Below are 26,897 nucleotides of genomic sequence, written 5' to 3' on the forward strand. Positions count from 1 at the left end.
ACCCTTTGTTGGGGCAGTTAGCTTGATGCAACCCAAACATAGGTTGTCTTTACACAAGTATGTGCAAAGACAATCTATATTGTTATCAATAATATAAGTTGACAAAATTGAAATTCTATGTTCAGAGGGGAATATGCGTATTTATTCATGTCATGTTTATGCCCGACGAGATACATCATACAGAAGCTTGGGAAGAATAAAATGGTCGTTGTGACAGGCTAGATTTTCATTTGTGTCATCGATGTGTCATGAGCCTCGTTGTTGGTGATGGGTGATGTTGACGGCCGCAACTGCATTTTTTTAGTTCACTTTGACAGAAATTTTGGATGTTTCTTTTTCTGTTCTTTGTGTGTCGAAGTTATTGTGTGCTTACTACTCATACAAAGGCTGAATGTGTTTTCGTGGTGTTTGTATCATCTTAATGCAACATAATGAGTTGTACAATTCACCTTCTATGAAAAAAGATACGATCAACAGCTCTTGCGAGAACCCAGGCGAATGATTCGTTCGCCCCAGGGGGGGCGATCGAGCGAACCTAGGTTTCCGCTCCAGGGGGTGTTTCCCGGCGGCGACCCTAGCTGGCACAACAAGTTATGCAGAAAAATGGGTTAGGCCCAATTAGTTGTTTTTTTGTTTGAAAAATTGCCATGTAAAAACAATAATGCATAGTAAGTTGCAAAAAAAAATGTCGTTTTTGAAAACCCAAAAATTGTGAAATTGCCATAAGACTATGTGAAACACTATTAAAATTTACAATTGCCATGTTACCAAGATGATATAATTACAAAAACTAAAAATGGTTTGAAAGGAAAAAAAAATCTATACCCATGGAAATTTTGCCATGGCATATTGTGTTATGTTGTGAAATTTTCCATGTTCCAATTTTTTGCCATGCCACAATCTTTTTTGCCAAGGTTCAAAAACTAAATTTGCCATGTTCCAAAAACTAAATTTGCCATAGTCAAAAAAATATTGTTGACATAGTCAAAAAACTATAATTTCCATGCTAAAATACGAAAAAGAATTAATAAAATTGCCATGGATGAATTGAAAAAAGGGAAAAAGGAAAAATAATTTTGTCATGTATCTAAAACTAATTTTTGCAAATTTTTTGCCACCTAGTGAAGAAAAGGTTTTTTATTGTAATTTTTTCATGTATGGATTTTTTTTGCATATTTGGCGACCCCTGCTAAAAAAGTATTATCTCTGTCAAGTCTCAGAAACGTCTTATATTTATTTACAAAAAGAGTAAAATGGAGGAGGATTTGAATCCAGGTCTCCCAGGTGGACGGCCCTAACCAATGAGCTAGCCCATGCATTTGTAACATTTTGTGATGAGGTCATTTGCGTTTATTTTGTTTTGTAGCGAACTAGTAAAAATATGCCGCGACTCTCTTCTCTGCCCTGAGATCCGTGCAAAGAAATAGACGGCTGAGAAAGGTCGTGATGCACTCATGGACGTTAACCAGATACCATTTTCCTAAGGGTAGGGTTAGATTGCAACCCACTGAGACTTAACAAAGTCTTAGTCAAACTAAAACATATTAAAAAAATTTGCATGAATCTCTGTGCAAGAGCTCATAAATATAACATCTACTCGGACTTCATTAAGTCTTAGTTGACTGAGATTTAGCAATCCCATTTCCTAAAGTTTTCTCTTCTAGGAGAAGTCCGACTAAGCAATGCAAAATGTGTTGTTACTGTTTCACGAGCATAAAACCGTCTGGTTGGGATAGGGGCTACTTGAATGAATGCTGATTACTCATCACATGAACATCTCAGACCTCTTCCAATGCAAAGGTGCTTAGAGAAGGTGCTAAGTATATTAAATGTCTTAGCAACTCAAGTCCCCAATGCAAAGGTGCTAAAATTTTGGGTGCTAAGCTTCATGCATTTAATTAGTTTGTAGACTCAGAATTGTGCTTCCACCTAGGTACACGTGCTTAGCACCGTTTCTTCATGGGTCACTATACTACTCTCTCTTCTTAACTAGCATGCCACATCAGATTTTTTGCTTAGTTGGCAACCTTAGCACCTGTACAAAATGGAGCATTGGGAGGGGCCTCACATGATCGTTGGCCCCTCCATGACGATCGATGTGGATCACCCGAAGATGAATCTGACGCCATTACTCATCCAGCCAACTTTGACGGATAAGAAATTAGAGCTGGTCGCCTACTTATTCGCGACTCCGATCACCGTACCGCACATTACATAGCACCGCCGCCGCATATTTCTCTCGGTGCAACGATGATGGCCAGACTACTCGCGTTTCTCTGCGTCCTGCTCGCAGTCGTCGCCACCGCCGCGGCCTCGCCGGCGAGGGAAAAGGAAGAGGAGCGGTCCTGCTACATCGTGCATGTCGCTCACGTGCACGCGCTGCCGCTGCCGTGCCGTGGCCTGCTGATACGTCTCCAACGTATCTACTTTTCCAAACACTTTGGCCCTTGTTTTGGACTCTAAGTTGCATGATTTGAATGAAGCTAACCCGAACTGACGCTGTTTTTAGCAGAACTGTCATGATGTTGTTTTATGTGTAGAAAAGAAAAGTTCCCGGAATGTCCTGTAAATCCACGGAGGCACTTTTCAGATTTAATAAGAATTTTTGGCGAAAGAATCAAGGTCAGGGGGCCCACGGGCTGTCCACGAGACAGGGGGGCGCCCCCTAGGGGCGTGCCCTCCTATCTCGTGGGCCCCCCAGACCTCCTCCGATCTCAACTCCAACTCCATATATACCTTCTCGGGGAGAAAAAAATCGAGGAGAAAGTTTCATCGCGTTTCACGACACGGAGCCGCCGCCAAGCCCTAATCTCTCTTGGGAGGGCTGATCCGGAGTCCGTTCGGGGCTCCGGAGAGGGGGATTCGTCGCCGTCATCGTCATCAACCATCCTCTATCACCAATTTCATGATGCTCATCGCTGTGCGTGAGTAATTCCATCGTAGGTTTGCTGGACGGTGATGAGTTGGATGAGATTTAGGGCATGTTCTGGAACTCTCCCAGCTCCACCAAATCCACGATTTCAGCTTCTGGAGCGAGCTCCTCACTTCACCCAGCGATCAAAAAACGTTCTGGAGGGAGGCTGGCTTCTCCCTTCGCTGCAGCCTAGCTGGGAGGCAAAAGGCCTGTTAGGCTCCCCATTGGGCTGGCTGGAGGCAGCCCAGATGTGTAGCAGATTTTTTTTTCCACAGTTGTCATGCCTTGGGCTAGCTAGTCTGTACGTGGTGATACACACATTTGGCGTGTTAAAAAAAGGATACACATATGGCTGGGCGGGGCTGTACGTGGTGCCTTGGGCTTATAGCATGCAAAGTTCTTGTTAATACAGTAGCTACTGCAGCTACTTTTGCTGTACAGGAACATGTACAGAGAGATTGCCGTTTGTTACATGGAGCAACAAATATACAACAATCATGTAATATTCGAAAGATCCCAAATTTTCGGAGCTAACATAGGTCATAATTTAGCAGAAAAACTTGTTCATGCCACAAAAGCTTCATTTGCCAATAAGTTTGCAAATCAATATGGTCACGCATAGAAAATCATGAACATGATTTCTTCACCAACTAAGAGCAATGGCTGTAGCTAGTTCATGACTAAACAAATCCATGTTAGGACCGCTTTCTGCCGTTGTTGAAGCATCCGATGCATTTGAAGGAATAGCATACTTCTTGTATCTATCAGGAATAGTTGGAACATAATCCGGATCCCTCTCACACCGAAGAAAGTGGAGATCCTCTTTGTCATGGAGGCGGACGTAGTTGTGTAGTGTCATGGTGGCCGCAACAATCATCTTTTGTGTTGCAATCGAGTAGTTTGGCATCTTGAGCAAGATTTGCCATTTCATCTTCCATACACCAAAGGTTCTCTCTATGGTATTGCGCTTGGAAGAGTGGAGCCGGTTGAACTTCTCTACAGGAGTAGTTGGGGGCGCACCTCTCTGGAAGTCGGGGACGTGATAGCGTTCTCCTTTGTAGGGTGCTAGATAGCCATCTCTGTTAGGATAACCGGCGTCTACAAGGTAATACTTGCCTACACAAAGCAACAACAAACATGATTGTGAGTTGGAGGATATGTTACATAAGTTGCAACAAAAAGACATACTAACCCTTGGGAGGATGTGGGAATATGGCCTTGTCATTTTCAATTGCATGGAATAGCACACTTGTGTTATGCATAGAACCTGGTTGTCCAATTGAAGCGTAGGTGAAATGCATATCAAAGTCGCATACTGCCATCACATTTTGAGTTGTTGCACCCGTTCTTCCAATGTACCTTACTTTTGAAGGTCCTTCCGGAATAGAAGCCCTAATATGTGTCCCATCTATTGCACCAATGCAATCTTTGAGGTGAGGAAAAGCCCTTTTGTCACGCTTAATCCTATCATGCACAATGTGAAAATTTGGGTCTTGAGGCCTAATGTAGTGAGATGACATCTTGATCACACAATGTAGAACCTCATGGAACTTATGATGGACCGTATTTGCTCCATGTTTGAAACGGTTTTGGGTTCTCCTATTTGATTCACAACCCCCCAAGGTCCATAAGAACATAGCTAGAGACTCATAAGTGGTAACAAAGCATGTTTCTTTGAGGCCATACTCTGCCACCAACTTGTCATGAAGATCAAAGAACACATGTGCATTCATTCTCAATATTGTGTATGTCTCTCCGGGAGTGCCAATAGTCTCTTGCAACCATTCAAAACCAGTCAACCTAGATGTCCTAGGTTGGGCCTTCATGACCCAACTTTTACAATGCTTACCAACTATCGAAGACACGCCTGAACAACGCATGTCCATATCATGTTGATATTGTAAAACCATAATTTTCTTTCTTTCATAATTAGTGTCATCATCACTTTCACTATCCGATGACATCTGCATATAAACAATCACCAACATATGAAACACAAGTTAGCATCTATTGGATCAACAACATAGACATAATGCATAGATAAATAACAAACACTAGGTTAAACAACATAGACATAAAAGATGGTTCCATAAAGCCTACATAAATAGATGGAATGGTATCAAGTAGTTCCCATACTTTAAGAAGTAGGTTCAACATAAAAGACATAAATAGTTTTGATAGCAGAGGATAATCGACCATCACACATAGATGGAATATAAACTAACTACTTCGCATACTTCAAGTCATATTTCCTACGCAACCAACCCTTCCGAGAGTCAGGAGGCATGTAAAGAAACATCTCCCTTTGCGCCCTCTTCACAAACAACTCGCTAGCCATGAAGAACTCATCGGTATCAACTGTTGCACCACAAGCACTGACTTCGTCCATGACTGAGGTGACACAGTTCGCCTCATCTTGCTTTTGGAAAGACTGAAATGACGAGTGAGAAGCCTCGGCAATGTCACCAATCCTTGTAACTTGCTCACACATCACTTGTGCGGTCTTGGGTTTCTTGTTCTTTTCTGGAATGATGATTCCAAGCCTCACTTTAGATGAAGTAGGTGTTGCCTGAGATGCTTGTTCTTCCATATCATTCAGATCAAGGTCCTCGATCTCGTCAACATTGATGGATTCTTTCACTGCCGCACTCGAGGGGGGAGGTATGCCAGAAGAGGGATTCCAATGGTCTGTACCATCAGTTGTGATATCTCCAAAAATAACCCGTAACTTTTCTTCATTAGCAAGTCCTTTCTTCTTGAACTTACCACAACCTTTAATATCTTGTAATGCAACAAGTGAAACACATTATTAGTAAATAAAGAGATATGGCTAAATTAAGATACATGATATAACAACAAAAGAACTCACAATTTTAGCCTTCTTCCACCACTCATCATCTTGTGACACGGTGTTGTTCACATAGTCCCATCCAGCTCCGGTCTCCCAAAACTTGAGTTTCTTGAACAAGGTGAAATCAGCTTTAAGCTTGTCCCATTTGTTGTATGTGTGTAGTCAAGCCCGGTTCTCATCTTAAATTGTCTTGTCACCTCATCAAATGCATTTGGGGTCAAATAATTGCCTGGCCTATTTCCAGCGTCCACTTGCTCGGCGAACAACTCGCACACAATCCGAGTGTTTTCAACACTCCATTCAGCAGTCATGCTTGACACTTATCTACGAAAATGCATGTCACATTGGTCCTCACATGCACTAGCATAATATGTAAACTGAAGTTTTTTGCAAAGCCAAAATCATGTCATATCTGAATAGCACTTCACAAAGTCAACTAATATCTTAGCAGTACAGCTAATATCTTAGCACTACACAATTCAAACTGTTAATATGCTACCAGTACTACACTTCACAAATTACATTCACCAAATTAGGCAGGCACTAGTTCATACTGTATATATCTTAGCAATACACATACAACACTGCACAAAAATTCAGTTTCCATTATCAGTACAGGGGCAGCAAGTCTGACATAGGAGCTCAAAAATTCAGTTTCCATTAACAGTACAGGGGCACTAAGTCTGACATAGGAGCTCACCTTGTGGTTTGGGCGAGGGGGCTCGGCCTCCGGGCTGCTGCTCCTGGCTCCGGCGTCAATGGCGACCTGCTGAGTTCGCCATTGTCAAGGGCTCGCTGCTCCAACCTGGTGCCGGGACGAGCGCCGCTGAGCAGGGGATCCGGCAGGAAAGAGGTCGGGGTGGCTGGATCTGTACGCGCAGGAGGGGATTCGGCCGGCGACGGGGGCAGCCGGTCTGGCGGCGCGACTGGCGGCGGCGAGGGTTCGAGGAGGGAGCAGAGGAGCGAGAACGGTTCGAGTTTGGGCTTCTCTGTTCTGTATGTGAGCTGTGCAAGGAGGGTGTGCGCGCCAATCGTTTTCCTGGGCGGTGGCAAAGCACTGTAAATACAAGGAACTCCAGATTCTGTCGATTCGTGAAGCTGGGTTTTCCTCGCTCCGCAAAAATGTACTACGGCCCATCCCAGCTTCGCTATTTCAGCTTCTCGGAGCTAATGCGTTCGGCTTCGTTTTTCACGTGGAGTTTGGGAAGCTCAGAGTGGGAGAGTTCCAGAACAGGCCCTTAACATGTAATCAAGTTAGTTTTGTTAGGGTTTGATCCCTAGTATCCACTATGTTCTGAGATTGATGTTGCTATGACTTTGCTATGCTTAATGCTTGTCACTAGGGCCCGAGTGCAATGATTTCAGATCTGAACCTATTATGTTTTCATGAATATATGTGTGTTCTTGATCCTATCTTGCAAGTCTATAGTCACCTATTATGTGTTATGATCCGACAACCCCGAAGTGAGAATAATCGGGATACTTCTCGGTGATGACCGTAGTTTGAGGAGTTCATGTATTCACTATGTGTTAATGCTTTAGTCCGGTTCTCTATTAAAAGGAGGCCTTAATATCCCTTAGTTTCCACTAGGACCCCGCTGCCACGGGAGGGTAGGACAAAAGATGTCATGCAAGTTCTTTTCCATAAGCACGTATGACTATTTACAGAATACATGCCTACATTACATTGATGAATTGGAGCTAGTTCTATATCATCCTATGTTATAACTATTGCATGAGGAATCGCATCCGACATAATTATCCATCACTGATCCATTGCCTACGAGCTTTTCATATATTGTTCTTTGCTTATTTACTTTTCCGGATCTACTATTACAACTACTACAAAAACCCAAAAACATTTATCTTTTCTGTTGCTACTATTACCATTACTATCATACCACTCTTGCTACTAAATACTTTGCTGCAGATACTAAGTTATCCAGGTGTGGTTGAATTGACAACTCAACTGCTAATACTCAAGAATATTCTTTGGCTCCACTTGTGTCGAATCAATAAATTTGGGTTGTACTTCACCCTCGAAAGCTGTTGCGATCCCCTACATTTGTGGGTTATCACCTGCGTGCTACCCGGGCATACGCCTTGTTTTTGCGCCACCACATACCGGTGGACATGTCCCTCCCAGCGCCGCGGGTGCTCTACTCCTACTCCCATGCCGCCACAGGTTTCGCGGCTCGCCTAACGGGTCACCAGGACGCGCACCTCGCGGCGCATCGCTCCATGCTCGCCGTCATGCCCGACGTGATGGAGCAGCTGCACACCACGCTGACGCCGTCCTTCCTCGGCCTGTCGGCATCGCCGGGCTTGCTGCCAGCATCCAACGGTGTCTCGGGCGTCGTCATCGGCGTCCTCGACACTGGTGTGTACCCCATCGACCGCGCGGCGTTCGCGGTGGACACGTCGTTGCCGCTGCCGCCCAGCAAGTTCCACGGTGCCTGCATCTCGGCTCCGTCGTTCAACGCCTCAGCGTACTGCAACGGCAAGCTCGTTGGCGCCAAGGTCTTCTACAAGGAATACAAGGTTGACCTCGGAGGCCTGATCGACGAGACGGAGGAGTCCAAGTCGCCGCTCGACACCCTAGGCCATGGCACGCACACCGCCTCCACCGTCGCCGGCTCAGCCGTCCCGGACGCGGCTTTCTACTGTTGGGGAACGTAGTAATTTCAAAAAAATTCCTATGCACACGCAAGATCATGGTGATGCATAGCAACGAGAGGGAAGAGTGTTGTCCACGTACCCTTGTAGACTGAAAGCGGAAACGTTAGCACAACGCGGTTGATGTAGTCGTACGTCTTCACGATCCGACCGATCAAGTACCGAACGTACGGCACCTCCGAGTTCAGCACACGTTCAACTCGATGACGTCCCACGAACTCCGATCCAGCAGAGTTTTGCGGGAGAGTTCCGTCAGCACAACGGTGTGATGACGGTGTTGATGATGCTACCGACGCATGGCTTTGCCTAAGCACCGCTATGATATTACCAAGGTGGAATCTGATGGAGGGGGGCACCGCACACGGCTAAGAGATCAAGAGATCAATTGTTGTGTCTAGAGGTGCCCCCTTGCCCCCGTACATAAAGGATCAAGGGGGAGGGGGCGGCTGGCCAGGAGGAGGCGCGCCAAGGAGGAGTCCTACTCCCACCGGGAGTAGGACTCCCTCTTTTTCCTAGTTGGAGTAGGAGGGGGGAAGGAAGGGAGAGAGGAGAGGAAGGAAGGGGGGGGCGCCCCCCTCCTTGTCCTATTCGGATTAGAGGGGGAGGGGGTGCGCAGCCTGCCCCGGTCGCCCCTCCTCTTCTCCACTAGGGCCCATTAGGCCCACTAAACCCCCCAGGGGGTTCCGGTAACCCCCGGTACTCCGGTATATGCCCGAAACCATCCGAAAACATTCCGGGGTCCGAACATAGTCATCCAATATATCGATCTTTACGTATCGACCATTTTGAGACTCCTCGTCATGTCCGTGATCATATCCGGGACTCTGAACTACCTTCGGTACATCAAAACACAAAAACTCATAATACCAATCGTCACCAAACTTTAAGTGTGCGGACCCTACGGGTTCGAGAAGACATGACCGAGACACGTCTCCGGTCAATAACCAATAGCGGAACTTGGATGCTCATATTGGCTCCGACATATTCTAGTAAGATCTTTATCGGTCAAACCGCATAACAACATACGTTGTTCCCTTTGTCATCGGTATGTTACTTGCCCGAGATTCGATCGTCGGTATCTCAACACCTAGTTCAATCTCATTATCGGCAAGTATCTTTACTAATTATGTAATGCATCATCCCGCAACTAACTCATTAGCTACATTGCTTGCAAGGCTTATAGTGATGTGCATTACCGAGAGGGCCCAAAGATACCTCTCCGACAATCGGAGTGACAAATCCTAATCTCGAAATACGCCAACTCAACATGTACCTTTGGAGACACCTGTAGAGCTCCTTTATAATCACCCAGTTACGTTGTAACATTTGGTAGCACACAAAGTGTTTCTCCGGTAAATGGGAGTTGCATAATCTCATAGTCATAGGAACATGTATAAGTCATGAAGAAAGCAATAGCAACATACTAAACAATCAAGTGCTAAGCTAACGGAATGGATCAAGTCAACCACATCATTCTCCTAATGATGTGATCCCGTTAATCAAATGACAACTCATGTCTATGGCTAGGAAACTCAACCATCTTTGATTAACGAGCTAGTCAAGTAGAGGCATACTACTGACACTATGTTTGTCTATGTATTTACACATGTATTATGTTTCCGATTAATACAATTCTAGCATGAATAATAAACATTTATCATGATATGAGGAAATACATAATAACTTTATTATTGCCTCTAGGGCATATTTCCTCCAGTCTCCCACTTGCACTAGAGTCAATAATCTAGATTACAGAGTAATGATTCTAACACCCATGGAGCCTTGGTGCTGATCATGTTTTGCTTGTGGAAGAGGCTTAGTCAATGGTTCTGCAACATTCAGGTCCATATGTATCTTGCAAATCTCTATGACTCCCACCTGGACTTGGTCCCAGATGGAATTGAAGCGTCTCTTGATGTGCTTGGTTCTCTTGTGAAATCTGGATTCCTTTGCCAAGGAAATTGCACCAGTATTGTCACAAAAGATTTTCATTGGACCCAATGCACTAGGTATGACACCTAGATCGGATATGAACTCCTTCATCCAGAATCCTTCATTTGCTGCTTCCGAAGAAGCTATGTACTCTGCTTCACATGTAGATCCCGCGACGACGCTTTGTTTATAACTGCACCAACTGACAGCTCCATCGTTCAATATAAACACGTATCCAGTTTGCGATTTAGAATCGTCTAGATCAATGTCAAAGCTTGCATCGACGTAACCATTTACGACTAGCTCTTTGTCACCTCCATAAACGATAAACATATCCTTAGTCATTTTCAGGTATTTCAGGATATTCTTGACCGTTGTCCAGTGATCCACTCCTGGATTACTTTGGTACCTCCCTGCTAAGCTTATAGCTAAGCACACATCAGGTCTGGTACATAGCATTGCATACATGATAGGGCCTATGGCTGAAGCATAGGGAACATCTTTCATTTCTCTCTATCTTCTTTAGTGGTCGGGCATTGAGTCTGACTCAACTTCACACCTTGTAATACAGGCAAGAACCCTTTCTTTGCTTGATCCATTTTGAACTTTTTCAAAACTTTATCAAGGTATGTGCTTTGTGAAAGTCCAATTAAGCGTCTTGATCTATCTCTATAGATCTTGATGCCCAATATATAAGCAGCTTCACCGAGGTCTTTCCTTGAAAAACTTTTATTCAAGTATCCTTTTATGCTATCCAGAAATTCTATATCATTTCCAATCAACAATATGTCGTCTACATATAATATCAGAAATGCTACAGAGCTCCCACTCACTTTCTTGTAAATACAGGCTTCTCCAAAAGTATGTATAAAACCATATGCTTTGATCACACTATCAAAGCGTTTATTCCAACTCCGAGAGGCTTGCACCAGTCCATAAATGGATCGCTGGAGCTTGCACACTGTGTTAGCACCTTTTGGATCGACAAAATCTTCTGGTTGCATCATATATAACTCTTCTTCTAGAAATCCATTCAGGAATGCAGTTTTGACATCCATTTGCCATATTTCATAATCATAAAATGCGGCAATTGCTAAGATGATTCGGACAGACTTAAGCATCGCTACGGGTGGGAAAGTCTCATCGTAGTCAACTCCTTGAACTTGTCAAAAACCTTTCGCAACAAGTCGAGCTTTGTAGACAGTAACATTACCATCAGCGTTAGTCTTCTTCTTGAAAATCCATTTATTCTCGATGGCTTGCCGATCATCGGGCAAGTCAACCAAAGTCCATACTTTGTTCTCATACATGGATCCCATCTCAGATTTCATGGCCTCAAGCCATTTTGCGGAATCTGGGCTCATCATCGCTTCCTCATAGTTCGCAGGTTCGCCATGGTCAAGTAACATGACCTCCAGAATAGGATTACCGTACCACTCTGGTGCGGATCTTACTCTGGTTGACCTATGAGGTTCAGTAGTAACTTGATCTGAAGTTTCATGATCAATATCATTAGCTTCCTCACTAATTGGTGTAGGCATCACAGGAACTGGTTTCTGTGATGAACTACTTTCCAATAAGGGAGCAGGTATAGTTACCTCATCAAGTTCTACTTTCCTCCCACGCACTTCTTTCGAGAGAAACTCCTTCTCTAGAAAGGATCCAAATTTAGCAACAAAAGTCTTGCCTTTGGATCTGTGATAGAAGGTGTACCCAATAGTCTCCTTTGGGTATCCTATGAAGACACATTTCTCTGATTTGGGTTCGAGCTTATCAGGTTGAAGTTTTTTCACATAAGCATTGCAGCCCCAAACTTTAAGAAACGACAACTTTGGTTTCTTGCCAAACAACAGTTCATAAGGCGTCGTCTCAATGGATTTTGATGGTGTCCTATTTAACATGAATGCAACCGTCTCTAAAGCATAACCCCAAAACGATAGCGGTAAATCTGTAAGAGACATCATTGATCGCACCATATCTAGTAAAATATGATTACGACGTCCGAACACACCATTACATTGGTGTTCCAGGTGGCGTGAGTTGCGAAACTATTCCACATTGTTTCAATTTTTATTTTCTTGTTACGATGATTTTCCACTTCACTTTGAAATTCTTTGGACATTTCAAGTGTTTTAGATTTATGCTTCATTAAGTAGATATACCCATATCTGCTCAAATCATCAATGAAGGTGAGAAAATAACGATACCCGCCGCAAGCCTCAATGTTCATTGGACCACATACATCAGTATGTATGATTTCCAATAAATCTGTTGCTCGCTCCATAGTTCCGGAGAACGGTGTTTTAGTCATCTTGCCCATAAGGCATGGTTCGCAAGTACCAAGTGATTCATAATCAAGTGATTCCAAAAGTCTGTCAGTATGGAGTTTCTTCATGCGCTTTACACCAATATGACCCAAACGGTAGTGTGCTACATCTTGAGCTAGCGTTGGTTTTCCCCGAAGAGGAGAGGGTGATGCAGCAAGTGTAGCGTAAGTATTTCCCTCAGTTTTGAGAACCAAGGTATCAATCCAGTAGGAGGCTCCTCAAAAGTCCCACGCACCTACACAAACAAACTGAGAACTCGCAACCAACACAATAAAGGGGTTGTCAATCCCTTCACGGCCACTTGCAAAAGTGAGATCTAATAGAGATAGTATGATATTTTTGGTATTTTATAATATAGATGCAAAAGGTAAAGATGCAAATAAAAGTAGATCGAAAGCAAATATGATAAGAGATAGACCCGGGGGCCATAGGTTTCACTAGAGGCTTCTCTCGAAATAGCATAAGTATTACGGTGGGTGAACAAATTACTGTCGAGCAATTGATAGAAAAACGCATAGTTATGAGATTATCTAGACATGATCATGTATATAGGCATCACGTCCATAACAAGTAGACCGACTCCTGCCTGCATCTACTACTATTACTCCACACATCGACCGACTCCTGCCAGCATCTAGGGTATTAAGTTCATAAGAACAGAGTAATGGATTAAGCAAGATGACATGATGTAGAGGGATAAACTCATGCAATATGATATAAACCCCATCTTGTTATCCTCGATGGCAACAATACAATATGTGTCTTGCAACCCTTTCTGTCACTGGGTAAGAACACCGCAAGATTGAACCCAAAGCTAAGCACTTCTCCCATGGCAAGAAAGACCACTCTAGTAGGCCAAACCAAACTGATAATTCGAAGAGACTTGCAAAGATTACTCAATCATACATAAAAGAATTCAGAGAAGATTCAAATATTATTCATAGATAAACTTGATCATAAACCCACAATTCATCGGATCTTGACAAACACACCGCAAAAAGAGATTACATCGAATAGATCTCCACAAGAGAGGGGGAGAACATTGTATTGAGATCCAAAAAGAGAGAAGAAGCCATCTAGCTAATAACTATGGGCCCGTAGGTCTGTGGTAAACTACTCACAACTCATCAGAGGGGCAAGGGTGTTGATGTAGAGGCCCTCCGTGGTTGATTCCCCGTCCGGCAGAGTGCCGGCAAAGGCTCCAAGATGGGATCTCACGGATACAGGAGGTTACGGCGGTGGAAATTGTGTTTCTTGGTGCTCGTGGATGTTTTCGGGGTCCGTAGGTATATATAGGAGGAATAAGTACGTCGGTGGATGCCCGAGGGGGCCACGAGACAGGGGGCGCGCCCTACAGGGGGGGGGGGCGGCCCCCTATCTCGTGGGGTCCTCGGGAGCTTCTTGACTTGCACTCCAAGCTCTCTGGATCACGTTCGTTCCAAAAATCACGCTCTCGAAGGTTTCATTCCATTTGGACTCCGCTTGATATTCCTTTTCTTCGAAATACTGAAATAGGCAAAAAAACAGCAATACGGGCTGGGCCTCCGGTAAGTAGGTTAGTCCCAAAAATGATATAAATGTGTAAAATAAAGCCCATAAACATCCAAAAGGGGTAATATAATAGCATGGAACAATAAAAAATTATAGATACATTGGAGACGTATCAAGCATCCCCAAGCTTAATTCCTGCTCGTCCTCGAGTAGGTAAATGATAAAAAAAGAAATTTTTGATGTGGAATGCTACCTAGCATAATTCATAATGTAATTCTCTTTATTGTGGCATGAATGTTCAGATCCAAATGATTCAAAATAAAAGCTTATAAAACATAAAAATAATAATGCTTCAAAGCATACTAACAAATAATCATGTCCTATCAAAATAGCATAGCCAAAGAAAGCTTATCCCTACAAAATCATATAGTTAGGCCATGCTTCATTTTCATTACACAAAATACTCCCATCATGCACAACCCTGATGACGAGCCGAGCAATTGTTTCATACTTTTTAACCCGCTTCAGCTTTTTCAACTCTTACGCAATACATGAGCGTAAGCCATGGACATAACACTATGGTGGTATATGGTGGTGGTTGTGAGGACAAAAAGAGGGAGAAGATAGTCTCACATCAACTAGGCGCACTAACGGGCTATATGGAGATGCCCATTAATAAATATCAATGTGAGTGAGTAGGGATTGCCATGCAACAGATGCACTAGAGCTATAAATATATAAAAGCTCAACGAAAGAACTAAGTAGGTGTGCATCCAACTTGCTTGCTCACGAAGACCTAGGGCATTTTGAGGAAGCCCATCATTGGAATATACAAGCCAAGTTCTATAATGAAAAATTCCCACTTAGTATATGAAAATGACAACATAGGAGATTCTCTATCATGAAGATCATGGTGCTACTTTGAAGCACAAGTGTGGAAAAAGAGATAGTAGCATTGTCCCTTCTCTCTTTTTCTCTCATTTTATTATTTTTTTCTCTTTCTCCTTTTTTATTTTTCTTTTCTTTTTTCTCTTTTTTTCTTTTCTTTGGCCTCTTTTTTTCTTTCTTTTTGGCCTTTCTCAATTTTTTCTTTTCTCATTTTCTTTCTTTCTTTTTGTAAAGTCCGAAGTCTCATCCCGACTTGTGGGGGAATCATAGCCTTCATCATCCTTTCCTCACTAGGACAATGCTCTAATAATGAATATCATCACACTTTTATGGATTTACAACTCAAAGCTAGAACAAGATATGACTCTATATGAATGCCTCGGGCGGTGTACCGGGATATGCAATGAATCAAGAGCAACATGTATGAAAATTATGAAGGTGGCCTTGCCACAAATACAATGTCAACTACATGATCATGCAAAGAGCAATATGACAATGATGGAACGTGTCATAATAAACGGAACAGTGGAAAGTTGCATGGCAATATATCTCGGAATGGCTATGGAAATGCCATATTAGGTAGGTATGGTGTCTGTTTTGAGAAAGGTAAATAAAGGGTTTATGATACCGGTGAAAGTTGTGTGGTAATAATAAAGGCTAGCAAAGTAAAAGGATGAGTGTGCATATGTCCATGGACTCACATTAGTTAAAAAAGAACTCATATACTTATTGCAAAAGTCTACTTCGCCCTTGAAGCAAAGTACTACTACGCATGCCCCAAGAGGGATAGATTGGTAGGAAAAGACCATCGCTCGTCCCCGACTGCCACTCATAAGGAAGACAATCAAAAGAGCACCTCATGCAACAAATTTGTCACACAACTTTTACCATACGTGCATGCTACGGGACTTGCCAACCTCAACAAAAGTATTTCTCAATTTCATAATTACCCACTTGCATGACCCTAACATTACTACCTTTTTATCTCAAAACAATTATCAAGCATCAAGTTGATCATAGCATCCAATTCTTTTTCTATGATAGTTTTTATTATACCCAACTTGGATGCTCATCATTCTAAGACCAACTTTGTAAGCATAGCAAATACCATGCTGTTCTAAAAGACTCTCAAAATAATATAAGTGAAGCATGAGAGACTAGCAATTTCTTCAAAATTATTCCACCACCTTGCTCTAAAAGATATAAGTGAAGCACTAGAGCATAAACTATCAAGCTCAAAAGATATAAGTGAAGCACATAGAGTATTCTAGCAAATTCTAATCAAATAGGCTTCTCCCAAAATGTGTGTACAGTAAGGATGATTGTGGTAAACTAAAAAGCAAAGACTAATATAATACACGACGCTCCAAGCAAAACACATATCATGTGACGAATAAAAATATAGCTCCAAGTAAAGTTACCAATGAACGAAGACGAAAGAGGGGATGCCTTCCCGGGGCATCCCCAAGCTTAGGCTTTTGGCTATCCTTGAATATCTTGGGGTGCCATGGACATCCCCAAGCTTAGGCTCTTGCCACTCCTTATTCCATAGTCCATAAAAGCTTTACCCAAAACTTGAAAACTTCACAACACAAAACTCAACAGGAAATCTTATAAGCTCCATTATTGAAAGAAAACAAAACCACCACATAAGGTACTGCCATGAACTTATTCTTTATTTATTTTGATGTTTAACATACTGTATTCCAACTTCCTTATGGTTTATAAACTAATTTACTAGCCATAGATGCATTGAAATAAGCAAACAACACACGAAAAACAGAATCTGTCAAAAACAGAACAGTCTGAAGCAATCTGTAACTAACGCAAACTTCTGGAACTCTAAAAATCCTACCAAAATAGGACGTAGTGGAATTTTTTTATTGATCAGCATAAAAAATAATCAATGCAAAAGCACGTTTCCGTGATTTATTGAATTTTTTCTCGTGAGTGCAAAGTTTCTGTTTTTCAGTAGAATCTAATCAACTATCATCATAGGTTATCCTATAGGTTCTACTTGGCACAAACACTAAGTAAAAGATAAAAACACATCTAAACAGAGAATAGATGCAAGATTTATTCCTAAACAGGAGCAAAAACAAAAAACATAAAGAAAATTGGGTTGCCTCCCAACTAGCGCTATCGTTTAACGCCCCTAGCTAGGCATAAAAGCAAAGATAGATTCAAGTAGTGCAATCTTGGGCACTCAACTTTTTAATGGAGTTGTGTTCAGGTCCAGGAGGCTCTTTGCGCTTCCCTTCATGCTCAGAGATCCTTTGATCTAAGGCATCCAACCGCTTATTACAAAGTATGATCAAGTTATTCATGCGGTTGATACTCCCACCAATATTCTTAAGTGGTTCAACATTTTTTTGCAATTCACAAAGTTTCTCTAAAATTTGAGTTCCTTCAAGAGAGAATGAAGATCCCTTTTTTAAGGGAAGTACTCCTACTATCCCCTCTATAATTTCATAAGCGAAACTAGGATCAATTTCGATAAAACATCCTTTTGCGGCAAAATCAAGAAGTTGTCTATGGGATAGGGTTAACCCAACATAAACATTGCGCATTAAAATCTTGAAATCTCCTTCCACAGCACAACTACGATAAGATTCTAACATCCTAAACCAATCATCTTTTAAATTTTCTCCTTGTGCTTGCTTGAAGTGAAGATCTTCAAAATCGGGAGACGAAGGGATAAAGACCGAGCTAGCCATGATGACAAGGCAAACGAGCAAACACACGGGCAACGGAAAAAGGCAAGCGAAAAGAGAGGAGGAGATTGGGAAAGAGAAGGCGAATAAAACGACAAGGGTGAAGTGGGGGAGAGGAAAACGAGAGGCAAATAATGTAAATGCGAGGGAGATGGGTTTGTGATGGGTACTTGGTATGTCTTGACTTGAGCGAAGACCTCCCCGGCAACGGCGCCAGAAATCCTTCTTGCTACGTCTTGAGCTAGCGTTGGTTTTCCCCGAAGAGGAGAGGGTGATGCAGCAAGTGTAGCGTAAGTATTTCCCTCAGTTTTGAGAACCAAGGTATCAATCCAGTAGGAGGCTCCTCAAAAGTCCCACGCACATACACAAACAAACTGAGAACTCGCAACCAACGCAATAAAGGGGTTGTCAATCCCTTCACGGCCACTTGCGAAAGTGAGATCTAATAGAGATAGTATGATATTTTTGGTATTTTATAATATAGATGCAAAAATTAAAGATGCAAATAAAAGTAGATTGAAAGCAAATATGATAAGAGATAGACCCGGGGGCCATAGGTTTCACTAGAGGCTTCTCTCGAAATAGCATAAGTATTACGGTGGGTGAACAAATTACTGTCGAGCAATTGATAGAAAAGCGCATAGTTATGAGATTATCTAGACATGATCATGTATATAGGCATCACGTCCATAACAAGTAGACCAACTCCTGCCTGCATCTACTACTATTACTCCACACATCGACCGACTCCTGCCTGCATCTAGAGTATTAAGTTCATAAGAACAGAGTAACGCATTAAGCAAGATGACATGATGTAGAGGGATAAACTCATGCAATATGATATAAACCCCATCTTGTTATCCTCGATGGCAACAATACAATATGTGTCTTGCAACCCTTTCTGTCACTGGGTAAGAACACCGCAAGATTGAACCCAAAGCTAAGCACTTCTCCCATGGCAAGAAAGACCAATCTAGTAGGCCAAACCAAACTGATAATTCGAAGAGACTTGCAAAGATAACTCAATAATACATAAAAGAATTCAGAGAAGATTCAAATATTATTCATAGATAAACTTGATCATAAACCCACAATTCATCGGATCTCGACAAACACACCGCAAAAAGAATTACATCGAACATATCTCCACAAGAGAGGGGGAGAACATTGTATTGAGATCCAAAAAGAGAGAAGAAGCCATCTAGCTAATAACTATGGACCCGTAGGTCTGTGGTAAACTACTCACAACTCATCGGAGGGGCAAGGGTGTTGATGTAGAGGCCCTCCATGGTCGATTCCCCCTCCGGCAGAGTGTCGGCGAAGGCTCCAAGATGGGATCTCGCGGATACAGGAGGTTACGGCGGTGGAAATTGTGTTTCGTGGTGCTCCTAGATGTTTTCGGGATCCGTAGGTATATATAGGAGGAAGAAGTACGTCGATGGACGCCCGACGGGCCCACGAGACAGGGGGCGTGCCCTACAGGGGGGCGGCCCCCTATCTCGTGGGGTCCTCGGGAGCTTTCTGACTTGCACTCCAAGCTCTCTGGATCACGTTCGTTCCAAAAATCACGCTCCCGAAGGTTTCATTCCGTTTGGACTCCATTTGATATTCCTTTTCTTCCAAATACTGAAATAGGCAAAAAAACAGCAATACGGGCTGGCCTCCGGTTAGTAGGTTAGTCCCAAAAATGATATAAATGTGTAAAATAAAGCGCATAAACATCCAAAAGGGGTAATATGATAGCATGGAACAATAAAAAATATAGATACGTTGGAGACGTATCATAGTGCCACAAATAAGTTGCACTATCATTATCAACTCTACATCTTTTGGCTTCAACATTATGAATATGGTATCACTACTATCGAGATTTAATAAAAATAGACCACTCTTCAAGGGTGCATGACCATAAAAGATATTACTCATATAAATAGAACAACCATTATTCTCTGATTTAAATGAATAACTGTCTTGCATCAAACCTGATCCAGGTATAATGTTCATGCTTAACGCTAGCACCAAATAACAATTATTCAGGTCTAAAACTAATCCTGAAGGTAGATGTGGAGGTAGCGTGCCGACCGCGATCATATCGACTTTGGAACCATTTCTCATGCGCATCGTCACCTCGTCCTTAGCCAATCTTCGCTTAATCCGTAGTCCCTGTTTCGAGTTGCAAATATTAGCAACAAAACCAGTATCAAATACCCAGGTGCTACTGCGAGCATTAGTAAGGTACACATCAATAACATGTATATCACATATACCTTTGTTCACCTTGCCATCCTTCTTATCCGCCAAATACTTGGGGCAGTTCCGCTTCCAGTGACCAGTCTGCTTGCAATTGAAGCACTCAGTCTCAGGCTTAGATCCAGATTTGGGTTTCTTCTCTTGAGCAGCAACTTGTTTGCCGTTCTTCTTGAAGTTCCCCTTCTTCTTCCCTTTACCCTTTTTCTTGAAACTGGTGGTCTTGTTGACCACCAACACTTGATGCTCCTTTTTGATTTCTACCTCCGCAGCTTTTAGCATTGCGAAGAGCTCGGGAATAGTCTTGTTCATCCCTTGCATATTATAGTTCATCAGGAAGCTCTTGTAGCTTGGTGGCAGTGATTGAAGAATTCTGTCAATGACACTATCAGCAGGAAGATTAACTCCCAGTTGAATCAAGTGATTATTATACCCAGACATTTTGAGTATATGTTCACTGACAGAACTATTCTCCTCCATCTTGCAGCTATAGAACTTATTGAAGACTTCATATCTCTCAATCCGGGCAATTGCTTGAAATATTAACTTCAACTCCTGGAACATCTCATATGCTCCATGACATTCAAAACGTCGTTGAAGTCCTGGTTCTAAGCCGTAAAGCATGGCACACTGAACTATTGAGTAGTCATCAACTTTCCTCTGCCAGACATTCTTAACGTCGTCAGTTGCATCTGGAGCAGGCCTGGCACCCAGCGGTGCTTCCAGGACGTAATTTTTCTGTGCAACAATGAGGATAATCCTCAAGTTGCGGACCCAGTCCGTGTAATTGCTACCATCATCTTTCAACTTAGATTTCTCAAGAACGCATTAAAATTCAACGGAACAACAGCACGAGCCATCTATCTACAACAAACATAGACAAGCAAAATACTATCAGGTACTAAGTTCATGATAAATATAAGTTCAATTAATCATATTACTTAAGAACTCCCACTTAGATAGACATCCCTCTAATCATCTAAGTGATCATGTGATCCAAATCAACTAAACCATGTCCGATCATCACGTGAGATGGAGTAGTTTTCAATGGTGAACATCACTATGTTGATCATATCTACTATATGATTCACGCTCGACCTTTCGGTCTCAGTGTTCCGAGGCCATATCTATATATGCTAGGCTCGTCAAGTTTAACTTGAGTATTCCGCGTTTGCAACTGTTTTGCACCCGTTGTATTTGAACGTAGAGCCTATCGCACCCGGTCATCACGTGGTGTCTCAGCACGAAGAACTTTCGCAATGGTGCATACTCAGGGAGAACACTTATACCTTGAAATTTAGTGAGAGATCATCTTATAATGCTACCTTCAATCAAAGCAAAATAAGATGCATAAAGGATAAACATCACATGCAATCAATATAAGTGATATGATATGGCCATCATCATCTTGTGCTTGTGATCTCCATCTCCAAAGCACCATCATGATTACCATCGTCACCGGCGCAACACCTTGATCTCCATCGTAGCATCGTTGTTGTTTCGCCACCTATTGCTTCTACGACTATCGGTACCGCTTAGTGATAAAGTAAAGCAATTACAGGGCGATTGCATTGCATAAAATAAAGCGACAACCATATGGCTCCTGCCAGTTGCCGATAACTTTGTTAAAAAACATGATCATCTCATACAATAAAATATAGCATCATGTCTTGACCATATCACATCACAACATGCCCTGCAAAAACAAGTTAGACGTCATCTGCTTTGTTGTTGCAAGTTTTACTTGGCTGCTATGGGCTGAGCAAGAACCATTCTTACCTACGCATCAAAACCACAATGATAGTTCGTCAAGTTGGTGCTGTTTTAACCTTCTCAAGGACCGGGCGTAGCCATACTCGGTTCAACTAAAGTTGGAGAAACTGACACCTGCCAGCCACCTATGTGCAAAGCACGTCGGTAGAACTAGTCTCGCGTAAGCGCACGCCTAATGTCGGTCCGGGCCGCTTCATCCAACAATACCACCGAACCAAAGTATGACATGCTGGTAAACAGTATGACTTGTATCACCCACAACTCACTTGTGTTCTACTCGTGCATATAACATCTACGAATAAAACCATGCTCGGATGCCACTGCTGGGGAATGTAGTAATTTCAAAAAAATTCTACGCACACGCAAGATCATGGTGATGCATAGCAACGAGAGGGGTGAGTGTTGTCCACGTACCCTCGTAGACCGAAAGCGGAAGCGTTAGCACAACGCGGTTGATGTAGTCGTACGTCTTCACGATCCGACCAATCAAGTACCGAACGTACGACACCTCCGAGTTCAGCACACGTTCAGCTCGATGACGTCCCACGAACTCCGATCTAGCAGAGCTTTGCGGGAGAGTTCCGTCAGCACAACGGTGTGATGACGGTGTTGATGATGCTACCAATGTAGGGCTTCGCCTAAGCACCGCTACGATATTACCGAGGTGGAATCTGGTGGAGGGGGCACCGCACACGGCTAAGAGATCAAGAGATCAATTGTTGTGTCTAGAGGTGCCCCCTTGCCCCCCGTATATAAAGGATCAAGGGGGAGGTGCCGACCGGCCAGGAGGAGGCGCGCCAGGGAGGAGTCCTACGCCCACCGGGAGTAGGACTCCCTCTTTTTCCTAGTTGGAGTAGGAGGGGAGAAGGAAGGGAGAGAGGAGAGGAAGGAAAGGGAGGGTGTTGCCCCCCCCCCCACTACTAGGAAAAGGCATGCTAGTGGCGCACCAGTTTTGCCTACTAATGGCACACTACTGGTGCGCCACTAGCATCACGCCATTAGAATTAAATTCTAATGGCGCACCTCTGGTGTGCCATTAGTATCTAGTGTTCTAATGGCGCACCAAGCAGTGCGCCATTAGTATAGCCCATAGTGCGCCATTAGAATGCCTCCCAGGGGCCATATGTACCCATGTGCTTTGGCTTACTAATGGCGCACCAGTGGGTGATGCGCCATTAGTGTGATTATCACAGTGTGCCATTAGTGTCTTGTGTGGTGCACCACTAGTATTAATATTAGGTTTTTTTTGGTTTTTTTTGATTTTTTCACAGGTTACAAAATATATTATTTGACAGAATATAGACAGCACCACACAGCAACAACAGATTCATCGAATACAATAGAAGGTAAGTCTCCGAATACAATTCATCATATTAGTCTCCGAATACAAAAGACCGAACGAAGATAGAACATTACAAGTCTCAGAGACCGCGAGTAGCGAGTTTGTCTTCACATTACAAGTCGATATCGATCATCTAAACTACCATCACATAGAAGAGAGATGCGGTCATCACGATGAGCATCATCGCGATGAAACTGGTCTTCACCCGGTTCCTCCAACGCTCCCTCCTCTCTCCCGCTAGATAGCAGGCGTATCTAGATTCTGCCTCCGCCCTAGTGATGTACCCTTTGTAACTGTTACCACTGAAACGGTGAACCTGTCTCCGACACTCCTCCCAGTCGTCGTAGACTCCGGGAACCTTACCCTTGTACACGACATACGACGGCATCTCTATGCACAAGCCAAACAACAGACAATACATAAGCAATATATAAGTATGCAACAAAAGGATTGGAAGAGAAAAGCAAGACATTAATAGCACGATTCATGGTCATACTAATAAATAGCATCTATTACATCTAAGTTGAATGACCGTCCAAACCAAAGAGACATACAAGTTCATTAAAGTTTAATTACAGCATGAGCTAATCGATGTTTCAGAACTACAAATAGCATCACTACTTTCGACTCGACTCATGGGACCGGAGCGTGGATGAAGCCGTCGTCTTTCGTGATGGTCATGAAGTCGCGGGCGTTGTCAGCCTGCATTTGAAGTGTTGTGTCTATCTCACTGTTGGACGGTTGCTCTCTAAGGTAGAACTGCCCGAGGTACGAAGGACATCTTGATGGATGATTTCTACAAACTCCGACTGGATGCGAAAGAATTCTTGTCGGAGGTCTGCGTCCTGGATTGCCGCCAAGATTGCGGCCCAATATTTGACATTATTTGGTAGCAGAAGGTGATTATGGTCCTGTACGATCACCCTCATGTGATGGAGGGCGTAGTAGGCATCCTTCTGACCGCCAGGCGGCTGCTTGACGCAGGGGAACGTCGCATTGTGGGTGAACACGTGCCTGCTGTACCTATGAACTGGCCTCTTAAAGGTGCCTCCAGATGTGGCGTGGCCGGGGAGAGCATCATCAAGAGCTTTCTTGATATTTGTGTAGTCTGTCTTGGAGTCACGGTCCTGTTGGGGAACGTAGCAGAAATTCAAAATTTTCCTACGTGTCACCAAGATCTATCTATGGAGAGACCAGCAACGAGTAGAAAGAGAATGCATCTACATACCCTTGTAGAACACTTCTTGAAATTGTTGTAAGGGATCATCTTATTTACTACCGTCGTTCTAAGCAAACAAGATGCATAAACATGATAAACATCACATGCAATCAAATAGAGTAGTGACATGATATGGCCAATATCATATAGCTCCTTTGATCTTCATCTTCGGGGCTCCATGATCATCTTGTCACCGACATGACACCATGATCTCCATCATCATGATCTCCATCATCGTGTCTTCATGAAGTTGTCACGCCAACGACTACTTCTACTTCTATGACTAACGCGTTTAGCAATAAAGTAAAGTAGTTTACATGGCGTTCTTCAATGACACGCAGGTCATACAATAAATAAAGACAACTCCTATGGCTCCTGCCGGTTGTCATACTCATCGACATGCAAGTCGTGAATCCTATTACAAGAACATGATCAATCTCATACATCACATATATCATTCATCACATCCTTTTGGCCATATCACATCACATAGCATACCCTGCAAAAACAAGTTAGACGTCCTCTAATTGTTGTTTGCATGTTTTACGTGGCTCCTATGGGTTCTAGCAAGAACGTTTCTTACCTACGCAAAACCACAACTTGATATGCCAATTGCTATTTACCCTTCATAAGGACCCTTTTCATCGAATCCGTTCCGACTAAAGTGGGAGAGACTGGCACCCGCTAGCCACCTTATGCACCAAGTGCATGTCAATCGGTGGAACCTGTCTCACGTAAGAGTACGTGTAAGGTCGGTCCGGGCCGCTTCATCCCACAATACCGTCGAAACAAGATTGGACTAGTAACGGTAAGCATATTGAACAAAATCAACGCCCACAACTACTTTGTGTTCTACTCGTGCAAAGAATCTACGCAATAGACCTAGCTCTGATACCACTGTTGGGGAACGTAGCAGAAATTCAAAATTTTCCTATGTGTCACCAAGATCTATCTATGGAGAGACCAGCAACGAGTAGAAAGAGAATGCATCTACATACCCTTGTAGATCGCTAAGCGGAAGCGTTCAAGAGAACGGGGTTGAAGGAGTCGTACTCGTCGTGATCCAAATCACCGGAGATCCTAGTGCCGAACGGACGGCACCTCCGCGTTCAACACACGTACAGCCCGGTGACGTCTCCCATGCCTTGATCCAGCAAGGAGAGAGGGAGAGGTTGAGGAAGACTCCGTCCAGCAGCAGCACAACAGCGTGGTGGTGGTGGAGGAGCGTGGCAATCCTGCAGGGCTTCGCCAAGCACCGCGAGAGAGGAGGAGCACTTGGGAGAGGGAGGGCTGCGCCAGGGGCAAGGGTGAAGCTCCCATGCGCCTCCCCACTATATATAGGGGTGGAGGGGGCTGGTTTATTGCCCTCCAAGTCCATTGGGGCGTTGGCAAAGGTGGGAGGAAAGAAATCCCATCATTTCCTTCCCCACCGATTGCTATCCCCCCTTTTTAGGGATCTTGATCTTATCCCTTTGGGATATGATCTTATTCCTTCTAAGGGGGGATCTTGGTGCGCCTTGACCAGGGGTGTGGGGCCTTTCCCCCACTACCCACGTTCATGTGGGTCCCCCCATGCAGGTGGGCCCCACTCCGGAACCTTCTAGAACCTTCCCGGTACAATACCGAAAAATCCCGAACATTTTCCAGTGGCCAAAATAGGACTTCCCATATATAAATCTTTACCTCCGGACCATTCCGGAACTCCTCGTGACGTCCGGGATCTCATCCGGGACTCCGAACAACATTCGGTAACCACATACAAACTTCCTTTATAACCCTAGCGTCATCGAACCTTAAGTGTGTAGACCCTACGGGTTCGGGAGACATGTAGACATGACCGAGACGTTCTCCGGTCAATAACCAACAGCGGGATCTGGATACCCATGTTGGCTCCCACATGTTCCACGATGATCTCATCGGATGAACCACGATGTCAAGGACTCAGTCGATCCCGTATACAATTCCCTTTGTCTAGCGGTATGTTACTTGCCCGAGATTCGATCGTCGGTATCCAATACCTTGTTCAATCTCGTTACCGGCAATTCACTTTACTCGTTCCGTAACACATCATCCCGTGATCAACTCCTTGGTCACATTGCGCATATGATGATGTCCTATCGAGTGGGCCCAGAGATACCTCTCCGTTTACACGGAGTGACAAATCCTAGTCTCGATCCGCATAAAACAATAGATACTTTCGGAGATACCTGTAGTGCACCTTTATAGTCACCCAGTTACGTTGTGACGTTTGATACACCCAAAGCACTCCTACGGTATCCAGGAGTTACACGCTCTCATGGTCAAAGGAAGAGATACTTGACATTGGCAAAGCTCTAGCAAACGAACTACACGATCTTTGTGCTAGGCTTAGGATTGGGTCTTGTCCATCACATCATTCTCCTAATGATGTGATCCCGTTATCAACGACATCCAATGTCCATAGCCAGGAAACCATGACTATCTGTTGATCACAACGAGCTAGTCAACTAGAGGCTCACTAGGGACATATTGTGGTCTATGTAT

At 43.5% G+C, this 26,897-nt stretch overlaps 1 pseudogene; it reads left to right on the forward strand.

Annotated features, from left to right (window-relative positions):
• The first annotated feature begins 2,250 nt into the window (after positions 1-2,250).
• LOC123134700 (subtilisin-like protease SBT1.4) overlaps positions 2,251-26,897 on the forward strand; it is a 46,055-nt pseudogene continuing 21,408 nt past the window's right edge.

This window comes from Triticum aestivum, chromosome 6B (genome assembly GCF_018294505.1).
Source record: "Triticum aestivum cultivar Chinese Spring chromosome 6B, IWGSC CS RefSeq v2.1, whole genome shotgun sequence".
Lineage (NCBI taxonomy): Eukaryota > Viridiplantae > Streptophyta > Magnoliopsida > Poales > Poaceae > Triticum > Triticum aestivum.